The sequence below is a fragment of the Schistocerca serialis genome, chromosome 1 (genome assembly GCF_023864345.2).
Source record: "Schistocerca serialis cubense isolate TAMUIC-IGC-003099 chromosome 1, iqSchSeri2.2, whole genome shotgun sequence".
Classification (NCBI taxonomy): Eukaryota; Metazoa; Arthropoda; class Insecta; order Orthoptera; family Acrididae; genus Schistocerca; species Schistocerca serialis.
This window is the reverse complement of record NC_064638.1, coordinates 1,122,232,837-1,122,251,331: the sequence shown is the minus strand read 5'-3', so window position 1 is coordinate 1,122,251,331 and position 18,495 is coordinate 1,122,232,837. Positions and strand designations below refer to the sequence as shown.

The 18,495-nt window shown below is 38.7% G+C and overlaps 1 protein-coding gene and 1 long non-coding RNA gene across 3 annotated transcripts in view; one reads left to right on the top strand and one right to left on the bottom strand.

Annotated features, from left to right (window-relative positions):
- Window positions 1-18,495, top strand: part of LOC126416741 (serine/threonine-protein phosphatase 6 regulatory ankyrin repeat subunit A-like) — a 716,260-nt gene that overhangs the window by 432,717 nt on the left and 265,048 nt on the right. The window lies entirely within an intron of this gene.
- Window positions 11,216-18,495, bottom strand: part of LOC126416752 (uncharacterized) — a 106,294-nt gene continuing 99,014 nt past the window's right edge. Inside the window, exon 3 of the long non-coding RNA XR_007575522.1 lies at window positions 11,216-11,565. This is a non-coding gene — a long non-coding RNA (uncharacterized LOC126416752). The remainder of the gene's footprint in view (window positions 11,566-18,495) is intronic.

Genomic DNA, 18,495 nt, shown 5'->3' with positions numbered 1-18,495 from the left:
ATGAAACTAGTGTGGATTTTTGATGCCTTGTTTGATACATGCATCTATGTTTTCCATTGTGTTTGATTTGAAAGTCTTTGGTAGTTGGCTCTTCCTATGAAGGGAACATAGCTTGTGTGTTGTTTTATAAATACACACACCAAAAAAAGTTTTGCATCACCTTGATTCTGAGAGTTCCAGAACCTGTACAGAAAATTGGAATTGAGATCAACATAAACATCATTTCACGCTTTTTATTGCTCATGTAAACCACACATTGCATGTTCGACCACCATGTAGCAAGACCTTCAGAGGTTGTGGTCCAGATTGCTATACACACCGGTACCTCTAATACCCAGTAGCATGTCTTCTTCCATTGATGCATGCCTGTATTCATCGTGGCATACTATCCACAAGTTCATCAAGGCAATGTTAGTCCAGATTGTCCCACTCCTAAATGGCAGTTCAGCATAGATCCTTTAGAGTGGTTGGTGGGTCACGTCATCAACAAACAGCCATTTTCAATTCACCGCAGGCATGTTCAATAGGGTTCATGTCTGGAGAACATGCTGGCCACTCTAGTCGAGCTATGTCATTATCCTGAAGGAAGTCATTCAAAAGATGTGCGTGATGGGGGCATGAATTGTTGTCCATGAAAATGAATGCCTTGCCCATATGCTGCTGATATGGTTGCACTATAGGTCGGAGGATGGCTTTCGCATATGCTACAATGATTACAGCACCTTCCATGACCATCAGTGGTGTACATTGGCCCAACATAATGCCACCCCAAAAGAGCAGGGAACCTCCACCTTGCTGCACTCACTGGACAGTGTGTCTAAGGCATTCATCCTGACTGGGTTGCCTCCAAATATGTCTCCGACGATTCTCTGCTTGAAGGCATATGCGAAACTCATCAGTGAACAGAACGTGATGCCAATCCTGAGCGGTCCATTCGGCATGTTGTTGGGCCCATCTGTAGCATGCTGCATGGTGTCATGGTTGCAAAGATGGCCCTCACCATGGACGCCAGCAGTGAAGTTGCGCATCATGCAGACTATTGTGCACATTTTGAGTCATAACGTGACTTCTTGTGGCTGCACAAAAAGCTTTATTCAACATGGTGGCATTGCTGTCAGGGTTCCTCCAAGCCATAATCCATAGGTAGTGATCATCCACTGCAGTAGTAGCCCTTGGGCAGCCTGAGTGAAGCATATCATCAACAGTTTCTGTCTCTCTGTATCTCCTCCATGTACGAACAACATCGCTTTGGTTCACTCTGAGACACCTGGACACTTCCCTTGTTGAGAGCCCTTCCTGGCATGAAGTAACAACGCAGACACAATCAAACTGTGGCATTGACTTAGACAGTCAATGCCACAGTTTGATTGGTTGAACTACAGACAACATGAGCTGTATACCCCCTTCCTGGTGAAATAACTGGAACTGATTGGCTGTCGGACCCCCTCCATCTAATAGGCGCTGCTCATGCATGGCTGTTTACATCTTTGGGCGGGTTTAGTGACGTCTCTGAACAGTCAAAGGGACTGTGTCTGTGATGTAATATCCACAGTCGATGTCTATCTTCAGGAGTTCTGGGAACATGGGTGATGCAAAACTTTTTTGATGTGTGTATCTGCTTCTCCATATAGATTTTGTTTGAATATTTTCCCTGAAAATTGCCCTCCCAATGATGCAAGTGTTTTAAACTTGTTTTGTAACAACAGAAGTCATCATCTTATAAGGTGTTTCAAGGAAGGAGGGAACAGTGGGGAAAAGTTTTCATGTTCATTAAAATGGAAATAAAATATCTTATTTGTATAAAAAGAAAAAAATTCCTCGAGGAGACAGTACTTACCTTCCAGAAGCTAAATTATAATTACTATTGGTAAACACAAATAAAAGTAGAAAATGATTTTAAACAGTTTTTTTTCCTTCCAGAGAGAGGAAAGAGGGATAAGTTGGTCCCTCAGACACCAGGTTGGGAGGGACTTTCCTTTGTTGTATCAAAGGAAGACAAGGATGAAGAAGGAGGAGGCATCAGAGAGAGAAAGCAGTCAAAAATGTACTCTGTACAATGAGATGTTCTCTGCCAACTCCAATCCAGAGATAACAGAAGTACAATATAGAGACTGGGAAACATGAAGATAAAACACATAAAATATTACAAAAGTAGAGCTGAGTAACTAAATAACGAAATACTGCAAAAACACTATAAATGTACATAATTATATACTAAACAAGTGCTACAAAGAAAACTGGGGAATACATTAATGAGACTGAGTACGGGTAGGTGGCAGAATGTAAGGATATGTTGGAGGAAAAATTTTTCAGTACTGGATTTCAGGGAAACTGGTACCATGTAGGAGGTTCCCTTTCTCATGTCTAATCACTGTGCTCTTTGGTATGTGCTATCCGAGGTGGTTCTTTGTAAATACTTTAGGAGTAAAAGAGACCATTCATAAAAAAGGCAGAAGCATTGAGTCATTGACAGGTGCACAAAAGAAAAGGAGAATACTTGCTAGCTTTCAGAGTAATCCTTTTTTGGGCTAGAAAACCAACAGGCACAGAAAACACAGAAACACACACATTCCTGTGCCTGTACATGGCACTGGTTGGATGCACAATGACAGTGCTGCATTTTGGCAGGTGGACTAGATTGGTATGGCGGATGTGTTTGGTGGGGCTTCCAGCCAGCACCATGTAGGGACATAGGTGTGTGTGTGTGTGTGTGTTCCTACAAAATTGTATCAAGACGATTATTTGTTGATCTGTGTGCAGCATATGCATTCTTTTTTTTAATCATTTCTACATCCTGAGTGTTGCTGTTTAATTCCAACATTTTTACATCTTCCTCATTTCTTTATTAATCTCACCAACTGATCTCCTATTCATACCTATTTATGTTGTACGTTTTTCAATCCTAGTCCTTCTACTGCTTTTGTTGCACCTGTTTTAAGGTAATTTCATTAGTTCCCCACTCCTTCATGACTCATAGTCCATTTTGTTTTCATATGGTTTTCCATGGCAGTCTTGAGATTTTGGTCCATTTAACTTGTCTAGTTTCAGACGTTGCAACTACATACTTCTTAACTTTTGAATTCTATCTGGCATTTCACTGCTACTAGGTTATGGTTACTATCAGAATCATAACTGGATAAGTCTTGCATTCACTGACTGTTTTCCTGAAACTAGTGTTTTAACAAAATGTAGTCTATTTCATATCTTCCATTATTACATTTCATAAGTCATGATGATTTCTTACACAGTGTGTTCTTGAAATGTGTATTGAGAATGATGGACATTTGTGCAGCACTTAATTCATTTAATCTTACTATTCTCTTATTTTACTCATAGAGGGCAAGTTTTCTGTTTGTTTTCTGTTTCCTTCTTTCAATAATGGCTGCAATCTTAGCTTCTGTTGTGACTAAATTTTCATCACCACTGAAATATTTTGTGAGCTCATTAATGCAGTAACAGGATTCTTCAGTTTCACTATCATCCAAATCTTTAGTATTCAAATATGCTTGTATATTTACAATGTCTGTTGGATACTCATTCAATTTTACCATCGGTGCTCTGTCATTTTTCCACAGATAATCCTTTAACCTACTCCTTCTTGTTGCTACTCCTTTCCAGAATGAATGTTTACTCTGCTGTGGAGTGTGAGTTGAGCTGAAACTTACTGATAGATTAAAAATGTGTGCTGTATCAGGATTCAAACCTGGAAGCTTTGCCTTTCTTGGGAAAATGGTTTACCAACTGAGCTATCCAGGGAAAATTCACAACTGTCCCCCATTCCCCTTCACAGTTTAACTTCCACCACTTCCTCTCTTCGATTTCCCAAAGTTCACAGATGTTCTCCTGTATACCTTGCAGAATTTGAACTACTGGAAGACAGCATATTGTGGAGAAATGGCTTGGGGGTTGGTAGAAGGATTTTAATTCTACTGTTGAATGTGTGTTGATTTGAAACTTACTGGCATATTAAAAAGTGTGCTGCTTTGTGACTCAAACCCAGAACCTTTGCCTTTTGTGGGAAAACACTCTATCAACTGAGTTATTGAAACTGTATCATTATGTGACCCAGTAGGAACAATCCACTGATCTCCACTCCCAGAACTTCCTTTTTGTACCTATTTTGTGTCACTGGTTCATAAAATATCATGCTTTATCCTTTTAATTTATACTTTAAGATTTTATAATTTCCTTTACTAACTTAGCACTCTAATATTTCGTGGGCTCATTCTAATAAGGTTTGTCTTTTCTGCCGGTGGTACCTAATGTGCAGTCCTCATTCAGAGATCCAAACAGGCAACTATTTTACCTCTAGGATATTTTATCCAGAGGAAACTGCAATAACATTGTTAGTTGTGACCTGCATATAATGGAGCAAGGTGAGCTGGTTGCCTCCTGTTGCCTCAGCCTAAAAAAGTACAGGGTGCTGATTGGAAAGGTAACTCCAAACCTCGGTGAGGGGAGAGAACACCATACGGGAACCATATGGAAACAAAAATTGGTAAGGCACTTGGAGCTAATGTTCAGTACTAAAAATCAAATGGGGCAAGGAATTTATGAAAGATTAGAAATAAAACTTCCAAAGAAATTGTACACTGTAGGTGGGATCATAAGACATCATCATCATCTTTTAAAGGCTATGCCTTGCCACTGAAACCATATTTGTTACTTTTCTGTTGAGTGTTTCAGTTCAGCACACAGTTTGAGTTTAAGTTCATCCATCACAGAATCTACATGATTCATCTACTGTCTTCCTTTTCCTTTCTTACCTAAAACCTTTGGTGGCCAAGAACGCATTGTGACATATCATGCCACCAGTGAATTTTGTTTTCCTCTTTTCTATGGTACTGATCCGTATCACTGTTGTATCTGTTTCCTTGAGGACTTCTCATCTCACTTTCTCTCTCTAGCTTATTTTCATCATCCTTCTCCAGTTCCGCATTTCCACTGTATTCAGGCACTAAATACACTCTTTCATTAGAAACCATGTGGCACCGCAATATTTCAAAACACTTTAGACAAATGATTTTATAAATTCTTTCACAGTCTTAATATTTATCTGCCTACTGGGATGAAGCCGTTTCTTGTTGCTGAAAGCTGTTTACTGAGGGCATTTCTGCTTTTGATTTACATGGTGCAACAATTGTCTTGACTGACAATGCTTCCTAAGTAGCACAACTGACTGCATTATTGTATGTTTTCAGCATTTATTTGGATATTTATTTGTTTCTCTTGGATTTTTTGACAGTTATTACTTTGGTTTTTGAAGTGTTGACTTCCAGTTATACTTTCTTTAGTGCTGATAAAAAAAGTCACAGAATTTTGTTTTAGTTTGAAATATGGCATCCCGGCTAAGACACAAGTTGAAAATATGGTCACTATTTTTTATTTACTTAAATTTGCCATATTTCTTGACAGTACCTTTTCCGTTAGACGTTTGCAAGGTGATATTAGTCTTGGCTTCAGTTGTCTAAGTATGATTCCACAATGCATCTTTGTCGGCTGCAGAAAAGACGTGGTTCAACGTGTTTGCCTCATTTTGGTGTTTCAAATACCATTTCTTCAAATGTAGTTTCTTTTTTATAGTTAATACAAAAAAATAGTAACATAATTGAAAATTATTTATGACGGCGACCTTCACATTCTTCTTCCGTCAACACACACCAAGAGTTAACAGCCGACTGACTATAGTCAAAGACGACTCCAACGTCAAAGATATTTTACACAACACACAAGCTTCCACTTGTAATCAGTCTCTTTGCTATTCTTTGATACATTTACTAATAGTAATCAATATGCTTTCACTCTCAAAAGCAGAAGTAAATTAACATATAATAAGACAAATTATAATAAATTCTGACAAAAAATATAAGATAACATTTACAATTCGGTATCGACAAATACGGTAAAAAAATAACATCTCCCAGATCCATTACAACTGCTCCCCAGGGCTTTTGTTGTTATGGACATATGCAACAAAATCCCGACCACACTCAGTGATGGATCTGTATTACATAATTAGTACATTAATGATGCAGTCTGATAACCTCTTCCAAATTTGGACTCTTTGAATCTGTGGACTTGTTACTGGCTGTTGTTGCAATGATACTTCCCCATCAATCCCATACACAAAAAATTCAAGTAAAGAAATTATTTGACATGACAAATATATATGGTATAAAACATACGTGAGAAATATTCTAACATACAGCAAACAGACTGAAAATAATAGAAAGGTAAAACTCATTTCCTAGAATAAGATTTAAATTTTTTTTTATATTACTGATAATTTCATTATGCTTACATATTGTACAGTAAAATGATACTGGACATACATAGTGTAGTTTTTTTATATATATATTTGCTTTACTCATGGTTTTTTTTTTTGTATTTTTTTTTTTTTTTTTTTTTTTTTTTTGCTTATGATTTTCTTCTTTTAGTACAGCTAAAGATACATCAGTATTATCTAAATTTTTTTTTGCAATTATTTATGTACACTTGCCTCTCTACTACAGTATTACTACAAGTCACATTCTTGTGAAGAGTACTTTTGCTCCCTACAACATCAGTATAAACAACAATAAATTGCTCATATATCATGAGGCCTTATCTACAATTGGTTTTGAAACTTATACCTTTGCATGCATGTCCTCACATGCATGCCTTCACCCACAGGGAAGACTTAGCTTCCAAAAATTAGAAAAATTCAGAAATGCTCACTATGGAGACCTTTTTTTTGTAAAAAAGTAAAAATAAATCTTTCTCTCATTCTTTGTTACAACAGTGTTTATTCATCAGTTTCAATTAACATGTGACTTCAAATTATTAATTTATACATGCAAATATACATACTTGGTTGTACAGGTAGTTTTGTTCTAACAAGCATATTCCAGTGGAGGACTTTTGTTTTAGATGATAATAGGTTATTTAAATTTTGAAATTATGATTTCTGTTTATATACTTTTACTCCACCATCTTTTTTCGAAACCACTACTAGAGGATTATTATATGCACTGATACTCCTTTCTATTATATTACATCCTTCCATCTTTTTCAGCTCTTTCTCAACAGCAGGTCTTTTTGATATTGCAATACTGTATGGTTTTATGAAAAATGGTTCATGAGGTTTTACCTGAAGCTCACACTGATAACCCTTTACCCTACCAGGTATGTCACTGTATTCCCACAGCAGATTTTCTAACTGTTGTTTTTGCTCCCCAGATAAATTTTGTGTTTCTGAAATTTTCAAATTTACTAAATTCCCAAATTCAACTTCATCAGTATCAAATCTATGAGTTTCAATATTCTCCAATCTATTTTCTTTTAGTTAATTGATACTGTCAAAATTTCCGTTACTCAGATCACCAAGTGTGTTCACAAAATTTGTCTGAATGTATTCCCTTTCACTAGTTTCTATCAAAAGTTTTCTTCCAACCCAATCAAATGCTGTATTTACTTTTACTATCCAATTCATACCCAAAAGAAAATCTTCATTAAATTCCTGAATTACAAAACATCCATGTGTGAACAACTTGCGTTCAATTAAAAATGTCACTAAAGCCTGGCTTTTTACCAATTTACTGCTTCCCCTTCCAAGAATTTTTTCACAAATTTAATTTTTATATCATCTGGTGAGTGAGGTAAAAAACAATCCTTACAATACTGTATAAAATCAACGGGATGTAAGGGTCCATCTACCGAAAAGTGCTTCACTGGAATATTAGATACAAGATTGCATGTGTTGACATTGTGATTTTTGCTTTGAAATTCAATGTCAAAACTTTCAAGTTTTTTGCTAAGTTCTCTGACAGATTTTTTGTTTTCTAAATCATTGCACTCAACTTTTTTTTCTAAAGTTACCAAACGATTGTCAGTTTTTTGTTCTACATTTTTTATTAAAACTTTTGTGTTCTCATCCAAATTTTTAATTTCCCCTTTTATCTCATTAAAATCAATTAAATTTCTTTCCCTATCTACCAGTAACTCATTTTTTACAATATTAATTTCACTACTCAATTTAGCATCAATTTCATTTACTTTTGCTTCCACAGATTCAATTTTTTCCTCAACACTGCCAACTCTGTTCGAAAGATCACCCACTTGGGTATTGACTGCTTGGACTTGCAACAAAATGTTATCAATTTTTTCATCCCAGTAAGTCTTATTGTCATCAACTGATTGTTTAATTTCTTTAGTGAAATTTACAAGAAAACTTTTTAAATCAAATTGATCGGTTCTTTCTGTTTCATTTGACCTGTCCTGATGTTCCAAGTCTATTAAATTACTGCTTTCTACTTTAGGCACAATACTCTCGAAAATCTCATAAGTCATTGTAAAGAACAAAAATTTATACACAACAATACAAAACAAGATAAAAATATTGTTTTAACAAAATACGAGGGTTTCGTGACTTATCTGGAACACTCTTCTACTGTTACAAAATCACGTTTTCCATCCATGTGATTGTTGACCAAAATTCTTGAAGTATTTTCTTCTGTCGAAAATTATATTTTTTGCCGAAACATTTCTTCTCCAAAACTTTTACTTCCCGATGAACAAAAATACTGTAACACACATTCTGAAGAAACTGTATTAACACACAAAAATTTTCTTCCTCGTAGCACTGTTGAAGATCTTGTGAACACAATATCCCGGCTACAGTCCCCAGTTGAAATAGGGCATCCCGGCTAAGACACAAGTTGAAAATATGGTCACTATTTTTTATTTACTTAAATTTGCCATATTTCTTGACAGTACTTTTTCCGTTAGACGTTTGCAAGGCGATATTAGTCTTGGCTTCAGTTGTCTAAGTATGATTCCACAGTGCATCTTTGTCGGCTGCAGAAAAGACGTGGTTCAACGTGTTTGCCTCATTTTGGTGTTTCAAATACCATTTCTTCAAATGTAGTTTCTTTTTTATAGTTAATACAAAAAAATAGTAACATAATTGAAAATTATTTATGACGGCGACCTTCACATTCTTCTTCCGTCAACACACACCAAGAGTTAACAGCCGACTGACTATAGTCAAAGACGACTCCAACGTCAAAGATATTTTACACAACACACAAGCTTCCGCTTGTAATCAGTCTCTTTGCTATTCTTCAATACATTTACTAATAGTAATCAATATGCTTTCACTCTCAAAAGCAGAAGTAAATTAACATATAATAAGACAAATTATAATTAATTCTGACCAAAAATATAAGAAAACATTTACAATTCGGTATCGACAAATACGGTAAAAAAATAACATCTCCCAGATCCATTACAAGTTCCATCTCCAAATCTGCAGTTAATGCTGTGTCATCTGCAAACCTTTATGGTGGATGACTTGTCTGTTATTTGATAATGCTGATCTTTTGCTTAAATTTGCATATGGCCTTGACAGTGAACATATTGAGTAAATATGCAGGTAGTGTGTAACCTTGTCTCATTCCCTGCTAAGGAATGGTTAACACACACTTTATAAAGACATGTCTTTTCTAAAGAAGAGCAGATATGAAACAATAATGAGTAACAAGTAAACTCAGATGAGTACACTTTGGAGGGGGGGAAAGAAAAAAGAAAGAAAGAAAGAAAAGGAAGGAAATGCCTAGATGAAAGTGAGAAGAAGCTGCTGCTTCTGCTGCTGTTACTTATAATCAAGTAAATTGAGCCAGAAGCATTTACCGTTTGAGAGTGAACCCAAATGGCCGGAGTTGTAAGTTTGTTATCCATAGTGTTGGTTTTGTGTTATAAAACATGTCCAATCACTTGGTATTGTTAGTTTCTAACACAAAAAGTTCGTGAAAATTATGTTCTCCTTGATAGTTTCTAGCTCACCCCTTAATCTGTTAGCTACAGTAATAATAGTGAATACTGGTGTAAAAGGTGGGCAGACAAATAATGGAAACTGATTAATGATTGCTGCTTGAATAATTAAACAATTTAATTGCAAAGAATAACTGAAAGAAAGTGGAAGGTACCCATATCCTAGGTAAACTTTAACTGGTACTAATATCAACAAGCCTTCGATGTCAATACATTTAAGATCACTATTCATCATTTAAGTTATGTACTTATTCACATTAATTCCATTGCGTGTAGTCCTGATTATAACGATTCAGGATTGCTCCTCTGCTGCTTGTGCAAATTCCTCATGTCTGCTCTGAGCCTCCTGATGCAGGTTACTCGGCACAGGCAAAATGAGGAACAGACAGGTGCGGTCGAAGTGAATGTATGAATAAAACTTTGCTTTCCTAATAACTTTTTCTAACACTTTTAATGCACACCGGAAATACATATTTTTATAACAGTAATAAAGAAATTTTGCAAAATTCACAAACTACTGATGTTGCACTCATTTGTTCAATAAATACATATTGATATGAGCAAGAGCAGCTAGAATGGTCAAAGTTTATTATTTCTGCTTAACTTTGTGCCCATTGATGTTGAAATTGTTGTTTGGCCATTTTTCTAGTTGATAGATTCTCCGACCTCCTAAACATAGTTGGGAGGTAACTTGAAGTGATATTATGATGCATGTTACTTTCTTCACATCAACTCTGTAATAAATGTCAAATTTGTTTTAACACTAGGTCACACACAATGAAGCTTTACAACATTTTCAGTCCATGAACTAAATGAGCAATTATCAGAGACAGGCAACAACTTCTCCATCAGTGCATGACAGACTGACTCTTATTACTTGTTGACAGTTACAAAAGTATAAGGAGTTTACTTACATAAATGTACCCATAAAGTTGATAAAAATCAGTGTTTCTTAACCAGAGAGATAACAGTCAGTTCATAAGGAAATGCGTTTTTTATCAGTTTAATCTTTTTGAATAATTATGGAGAGCAATGAGTATAATTATAATACTAAATTTGAATATTCATAACTTTAAGCTATAGTGTATTGACTACTTCAATACTTCACGGAAAAAAAGTGTGTTGAGCAGTTCAATTACAGTAGCCCACCCAGAATTTTGTAAGCAATCACATATGAACTATATTACGACACAAAAATTATGGAACTCCTCAAGGCTATTTTAGCAAATATGAGAGAGACAATTGACTTTTTTTAAAACAGAAATGTGTGTAGTATGTATAGAGTTTAATGTGATTAATTATTATTTTAAACACAGCTACATAAAACAGACATTTGCCAGTAGCATAAGAAAATTAATTAGTTAAAACAGTTCTTGACATAAATACATTCAACATTGATGCTTGATGTAAAAAATGTTCTTTGTATTTGGCATACGTGCCTCATTGCATATATGTATGATTTATCATTGTTTCTGACAGCAGAGCACAACATGTACATAGTTTTCACTTTATAAAAAAAATGGTATAAACACCAAACCTTTCTTCACTTCCCTTTTTCTTTTCCAAGTCCTTGATTTACCTCGTCTCATTACATGTAATATATCAGTCCTTTTCACATGTCAGCGTGGTAGAATGTCCTTTACATGAGTGTGAACCCTTGTGACATCTCAGCTTAATAGAATTTCCTTTCAATGAATGTGAACTCTTCTCACATCTTGGCTTAAGAGAATGTCCATTACATCATTGTAATGTCAGCTGCAAAAAACATCACTAATTAGTTTCTGGTGACATTAGCAGCTATACGTAGGTTAATGGGAATAAGATTTAAGTGCCTGCCATTGACTTAATTTCAGGGAGAAACAGACTAACATGAACTTTTTCTCAGAGTAAGATATATTGGTAGAAATAATAGCTGAAAGTTGAAATTGAAGATAATATAAATATTTATACAAATCTTTATATGATTCAGCAAATGAAACAATTTAACCATGTTTAAAAAACAATATTAATATTTGAGATATAAAATTAATGTTGTCATCATCATATTACACAAAATTGTCCCTTAGGTTAATTTGTTGCATAAATTACCTTCTCAAAATGCTACATGATTCATTTTCAGATATTGTTAATAGTAAGTGTCTTATGGTCAGAGTTGTTTTAACTTTTAGATGTTATCAAATGATCAGCAACATTCTGATACTACAAATATTCCTTTGTATTCAATCCTTCTACTACTACTTCCATCATTTTTTATTGCCCAAAGTTCCTCTTTCATTACAAGAATTATTCAATGTTGTTTTAAGTTTTTGTAATTAGTTCCCTAACTCTGACTTCAACTTTTTCATCAACATAATCAGTCTTTCCTTAACATTATTGGTATCTCTTAAATATATCACAAAGACTACTTTGATATACACTGAAGCACTGAAGAAACTGGTATAGGCATGCATATTCGATTACAAAAATATGTAAAAAGGCAGAACACAGTGCTGCAGTCGGCAATGCCTGTATAATGCAACAAGTGTCTGGTGCAGTTGTTAGATTGGTTACTGCTGCTACAAAGGCAGGTTATCAAGATTTAAGTGAGTCTGAATGTGGCGTTATAGTCAGCACATGAGTGATGGGACACAGCACCTCCGAGGTAACGATAAAGTGGAGATTTTTCCATACGACCATTTCATGAGTGTACTGTGAATATCAGGAATCTGCTAAAACATCAAACTTCTGACATCACTGCGGCCAAAAACAGATCCTGTGAGAATGGGACCAACGATGACTGAAGAGAATTGTTCAACACGACAGAAGTGCAACCATTCCGAAAATTGCTGCAGATTTCAATGGTGGTGCATCAACAAGTGTTAGCGCGAAAACTGTTCAATGAAACATCATCGATATTGGCTTTTGGAGCTGAAGGCCCACTCATGTCCCCTTGATGATGGCATGCCAAAGCTTCACTGCTGACCTGGACCTGTCAACACTGACATTGGACTGTTGATGACTGGGAACATATTGCCTGGTCAGATGAGTCTCATTTCAAATTTTATCGAGCAGGTGGATGTGTACGGGTATGGAGGCAACCTCATGAGTCCAGGGACCCTGCATGTCAGCCGGGGACTGTTCAAGCTGGTGGAGGCTCTGTAATGGTGTGGGGCATGTGCCGTTGGAGTGATATGGGACCTCTGAGATGTCCAGATAAGAATCTCACAGGTGACACTTATGGAAGCATCCTGTCTCATCACCTGCATTCAGTCGTGTCCATTGTGCATTCCAACAGACTTGGGCAGTTCCAGCAGAACACTGTGACACCCAATGTGAGTTCAAAGACTTCCACTGACCACCAAACTCCCCAGACATGAACATTGTTGAACATATCCGGGATGCCTTGCAATGTGCTGTTCAGAAGAAATCTCCACCCCCTTGTATTCTCACAGATTTATGGAGAGCCCTGCGGGATTCATGGTGTCAGTTCCCTTCAGCACTATTTCAGAGATTAATTGAGTCCATGACACATCATGTTGTGGTACTTCTGCTTTTTTTTTTTTTTTTTTTTTTTTTTTTTTTTTTTTTTTTTTTTTTTTTTTTTTTTTTGGGGGGGGGGGGCTGCACAATATTAGACAGCTGTATATCATCTCAACATACTCTTAAACCAGTGAACATCATATAATACTTAATCTTCTCACCGTGTATTAATAGTTAAACTACAATCAGCTTCAGGGCATACAGACTCCAACTATTACTGTCGTTCGTGTCTTCTGAAAATCGGTTTCCTTGCTTATATAACTCCTATTACATAACACCATTAGGACAATAATTTTAAAGTAGCTATCATACACAAAATTTCATCTCAAAAGCTTTAGTTTATAATGAGATTTTAGTTCTTCTACCGTAATAAAAGTGCTCACTATGTGTCGACAATGTACCAAGTCTGACTGACCCACCTTCAAGATGACAAAATAAGTTTCCTATAACAGCAAACATAAATGTTAGTATTCAGATATTTTTTAACTAATTAGGATCAAAAATATTTATCAAATGTATGTTGTTAAATGGTAAAAATTTTGATATCAGTCATAAAATATTAATTTAGCTTTCAAAGAGAAGATCATTTAAATGTGTCTGCCTGCCTGCGTAATTGACTGGTCAGCAAGGCTGAATGCCATGTGAAGGGCCTGATTTTGATTCCTGGCTGGGTCAGAGACTTTCTCCACCCGTAGACTGGGTGTTGTGTTGTCCTTGTCATTTCATAATCATTGATATGGAATGATCAAAGTGGTGTCGAATAAAGAGTCACACAACGGGTCCGAAGTCTCCGAAAGGAGACTCCCGGCCAAAATACACCATACATATGTTTCATTGCACTCTAAGTAATCACATAAGTTTACAGTGGATTGTTTACAGAAGAAACCATTGTGCTTCTTAGAAAAGAACTGCAAAGGAGAGGTAGTATCTCCGACGGTTTGGCTGAGGACAGCACCTACTGCGGTATGACTGGCATCCGCGGTAATAAAAAATGTAGCGTCCGGATGCAAGTGGGCAACAGTCACTGCGTTTGCTAGTAGATGCTTATGTTTGTCAAAAGCTTGTTCCATGGCAGGGGTCCAGGGGACCGGGCGAATACCAGTCATATTTTTGCCAGCAAGGTTGTCTGTTAGGGGAGCCTGAACCTCGGCTGCTGCAGGCAAGTGCTTCCTGTAATAGTTAACTGTTCCTATGAACCTACGCAGCTCCTTAAACAAGTGAGGGCGTGGCAAATCAAAAACAGGTTTGATTTTATCCTCGGGAGGAGTGAGGCCCTTAGCTGACACGATGTAGCCTAAGAATCTTACTGAAGTGTGGTGCAACTGGAGCTTCTTATTATTCGTTCAACACCGTCAGTGGTAAGAGTGTCTTTAACAATCTGCAAATGTTCCTTGTTCTTTTGCAAAGTAGGATTGAAAATAAGAATGTCGTCCAGGTAAATGAAACAAAAATCCAGATGAAACAACACCTTGTTTCGGAATCTCTGCCAAGTTTGTGCAGCGTTGTGGAGGCCAAAGGGCATGAACCGATACTGGAAAAGGCCGAAAGGTGTTGTAACAGCTGTCTTTTCAGTATCCTCTGGTGCCATCGGAATTTGATTATAGGCCCTCCTACAGTCCACTACTGAGAAATATTTGGCGCCCGCAAGAGCATGGTTAAAATCCACGATGTTAGGAACCGGGTACTTGTCTATGATAGTATGAGAGTTCAACTTAGTATAGGCGCCAACCATATGCCAGGTGCCGTCATTTTTTGTGATGAAGTGGATAGGCGAGGCCTAACATCTGACAGATGGTTTGATGACGCTGGCTGTTAAGAGATTGTCTATTTGTTTGCAAGCCACTTTCATGAGTTCTGGCTTGAGACGGCGTGGTTGGCAAGAGATAGGCGGTCCGTCTTGCAAGTGAAGTTTGTGGGCAGTGCCGTCTGTAACCACGGAAAAGCGCGACGCGGCACACGAGGTGACTGTCTGTGGTATAGTGTGCGCAGCCACTAGGCTGGGTTGCGGTGTGGACGGCGAAAGTTTGCATAAGTGCCAACTGTTGGGTGGCTGGGAGTGACAAACAAGTGAGCTACACGAAACAAAGTTGGTACATTGTTTATTAGTAATCGAAGGTGCCGCTGTCGAGCTTGGTGGCAGCAGCGGGCGCGAATGAACAGCTGATGGCAGTAAATCAAAAACATTAACCTGTGCCTGGGAAGTTAGCTGCCCAAGTGAGGAGGGGGATGAATGTGCGCTCAAATTAACAGAGTTAGAGCTGGCAGGAGCGCGGACACTGTAAGTTTATGTGGCACACAGTCACAAATGCACTCGGGCGCGAGAACACTGTAGTGGCACCGACTAACCTTGTGTGTTGCCGAGGCATCGTCTGCTGCAAGCTGTTGCCGTGCCGAAGATAACTTGTTACTTAAGTCATTGAGGTGACAGTGTAGCTCAAGTTGTTCCAGGCGCAGGCATGTAGACTCGACACACTCTGTGAGCCACTTATTGGTCCATGACAAGAGCTCGGAGGAGGGGTTATTACACTTCCTAGCCAGGTGGACCTGTTTAGCAGTACTATTGACACTTGATGAAGCACACGGGCTGTGTTCCTGCATAGGGTGGTAGAACACTGTATTCTTGACAAGGTCAGGCCACAGTTTCTGGTGTCGTAGAAAGTCGATGCCCAAAATGGGATTGTCGATGTCAGCCACCAGGAAGGATCACTTCAGGTTGCACTCAGGTGAGAGGGACACTGCATATGAAGTAGAACCTAAGCATGACAAACTAGATGAGTTTACAGCACATAGGACAGTTTTGTGTAGTCGGATCTTTTCGGTAGCAAGGCAAGATGGAAGTAGGGAAACATCTGCGCCCGTGTTGATGAGAAAGTTTGTGCCAGAGTTCAAGTCGCGGACATAGACTTGTCCATTCAAAGCATTAGTGTTGGACACAGAATGGAGCGTGGGACTGCACCTGTTGTTTACGTCGCAGAAGGTGGCGCCGCTGCCTACCTGCGGATGAAGTTTGGGTAGGAGCACAGCAGTTTACAATTGCGTGCTTGTTCCCCGAATTTTGCATGGAAGAAACAGTATTTATGGGTGGACGTCTGCTCCTGCAAGTGGTCAGACGGCAGCAGCCCAGAATCTTCCACCGAGTCAGATGTGCTGTTGTTGTGTGGATGTGAAGATGCCGATAGTGTGGCAAGCTTGACAGACTTAGGTTTAGAGGGCGTCCACATTGGGGCCCCGGTTCTGGTTGGAAACTGGCATAGCTGTCGGACTGCTGTGCACAGCGTTCACGTAGTAGAGCGGATTAAGCTCGGTCGGCAGCGTGCAAGCTTCACTATTTGGTCTATCTTCATAGGCGGAGATGGCCATTTGGACAGACAGAGGCAGCTTTTCCGTCCAAATCTTGGTGAGCGTGGCGTCTGGCATGTCGCATTCACTGATGAGAAGTCGAAGGCATTGCCAAAGCTGGGACAGCGATCTGTCGCCGAGGCGTTCTTCATAGACAAGCCGTCGAATGTTTCGTCGAATGTTTTCTCTTCTTGTCTTGGAGACACATTCCAGTATTGCTTGTTTAGCTGTAGTGTACTTCTCGTTCAGAGGAGGTGACTTAGCCAGGTCATAAATTAAGTCTTCCTGGTCATGGAGGTGGTTCATGAGGCATGTGAAACGGGCGTTGTCATCAAGTGCACAGACACTGAAAGTTTGCTCAACCAGGTTGAACCAGAATTCCGGGTGGGCAGGTTTGAATGCCGGAAGTTTCGGTATATTCGACGAACTGGTGGTCGAAGAATGTGGGCAGCCGCTCGCGGACGCAGGAGTAGGCAAGTCAAAGTTAACTCTGCATTGTGAGGGCGGTAGAGAGGAAGCAGACGTGCCAGCTGTGTTCATAGCAGCTGGAGGGGAAGCGAAATCCGTTAGCAGGAAGGCCGGCATGGAGCGAAGCCTGACTGGTTGTTGCGGCGGAAGATCAAAGTGGTCACGGCAGTTGCTCGACAGGTTATTATGCAATTGGTCCTCTACATCTGCAGCAAAATTGTCCATCACAGAGTCACTGATGAGCTTGGTGGAACCTGACGTGCTCAAATTACTGCACTGATGAACACTCGGAGTAACAGGCTGGCGAATGTCATTCACATAGTGTGCAACCAGTGTGGAGTGATACACACGTGGAGCTTGCACATTCAAAAAGGCGCCCTGTTGTCGCACATTATGAATACTATGCTCCCCACTATTTACAGTACTTGCGTTAAAGTTCGGTATCAGTGTGTAGTGGTTTCTTGTCTGCTGTGCGGCGAAAACTGAAGCAGTTCGGGGTTAACAAAGCCAGAGTCGGAGATCGCTGACGTCATGTTCAAAACCACTGCACCTGACGATGTCCCTGGGTTCTCGAGGCTATAGGACTGCGGAAATTCACGTCGGGCACCAGCTACAGCTGGCGTGCTTGAATTTAGTTGCTGTTGCTGGTGAAAGCTGGGTGGTGGCGGCGTGTTGTAGAAGGCCATTGTGTAGCGGACAAAGGTCAACGAAGAACGCGGAAGCCGGCACGGTAGTCACTTTGTACTCGGTTCAACGGATTATTCGAACTTTGGATTCACCAATGAAGGAGATATCAAGGTGGTAAGGTAATGACCATGGTTCTCTCTTAAAATCATCAATACTTTTATTACACAACAATCTTACAGGTCGAAGACTAGGGGGGAACTGAGGTCCTGGAAGTATACAAAACAAAGATCAACTCGAAGACATAACACACATATGATGTTCTGGCCTATCGATCCGTGGATCGACGCCACAGATGAATGTGAATGAATCATTTATATTGTGTATATTATATGAAACTAGTGTGGATTTTTGATGCCTTGTTTGATACATGCATCTATGTTTTCCATTGTGTTTGATTTGAAAGTCTTTGGTAGTTGGCTCTTCCTATGAAGGGAACATAGCTTGTGTGTTGTTTTATAAATACACACACCAAAAAAAGTTTTGCATCACCTTGATTCTGAGAGTTCCAGAACCTGTACAGAAAATTGGAATTGAGATCAACATAAACATCATTTCACGCTTTTTATTGCTCATGTAAACCACACATTGCATGTTCGACCACCATGTAGCAAGACCTTCAGAGGTTGTGGTCCAGATTGCTATACACACCGGTACCTCTAATACCCAGTAGCA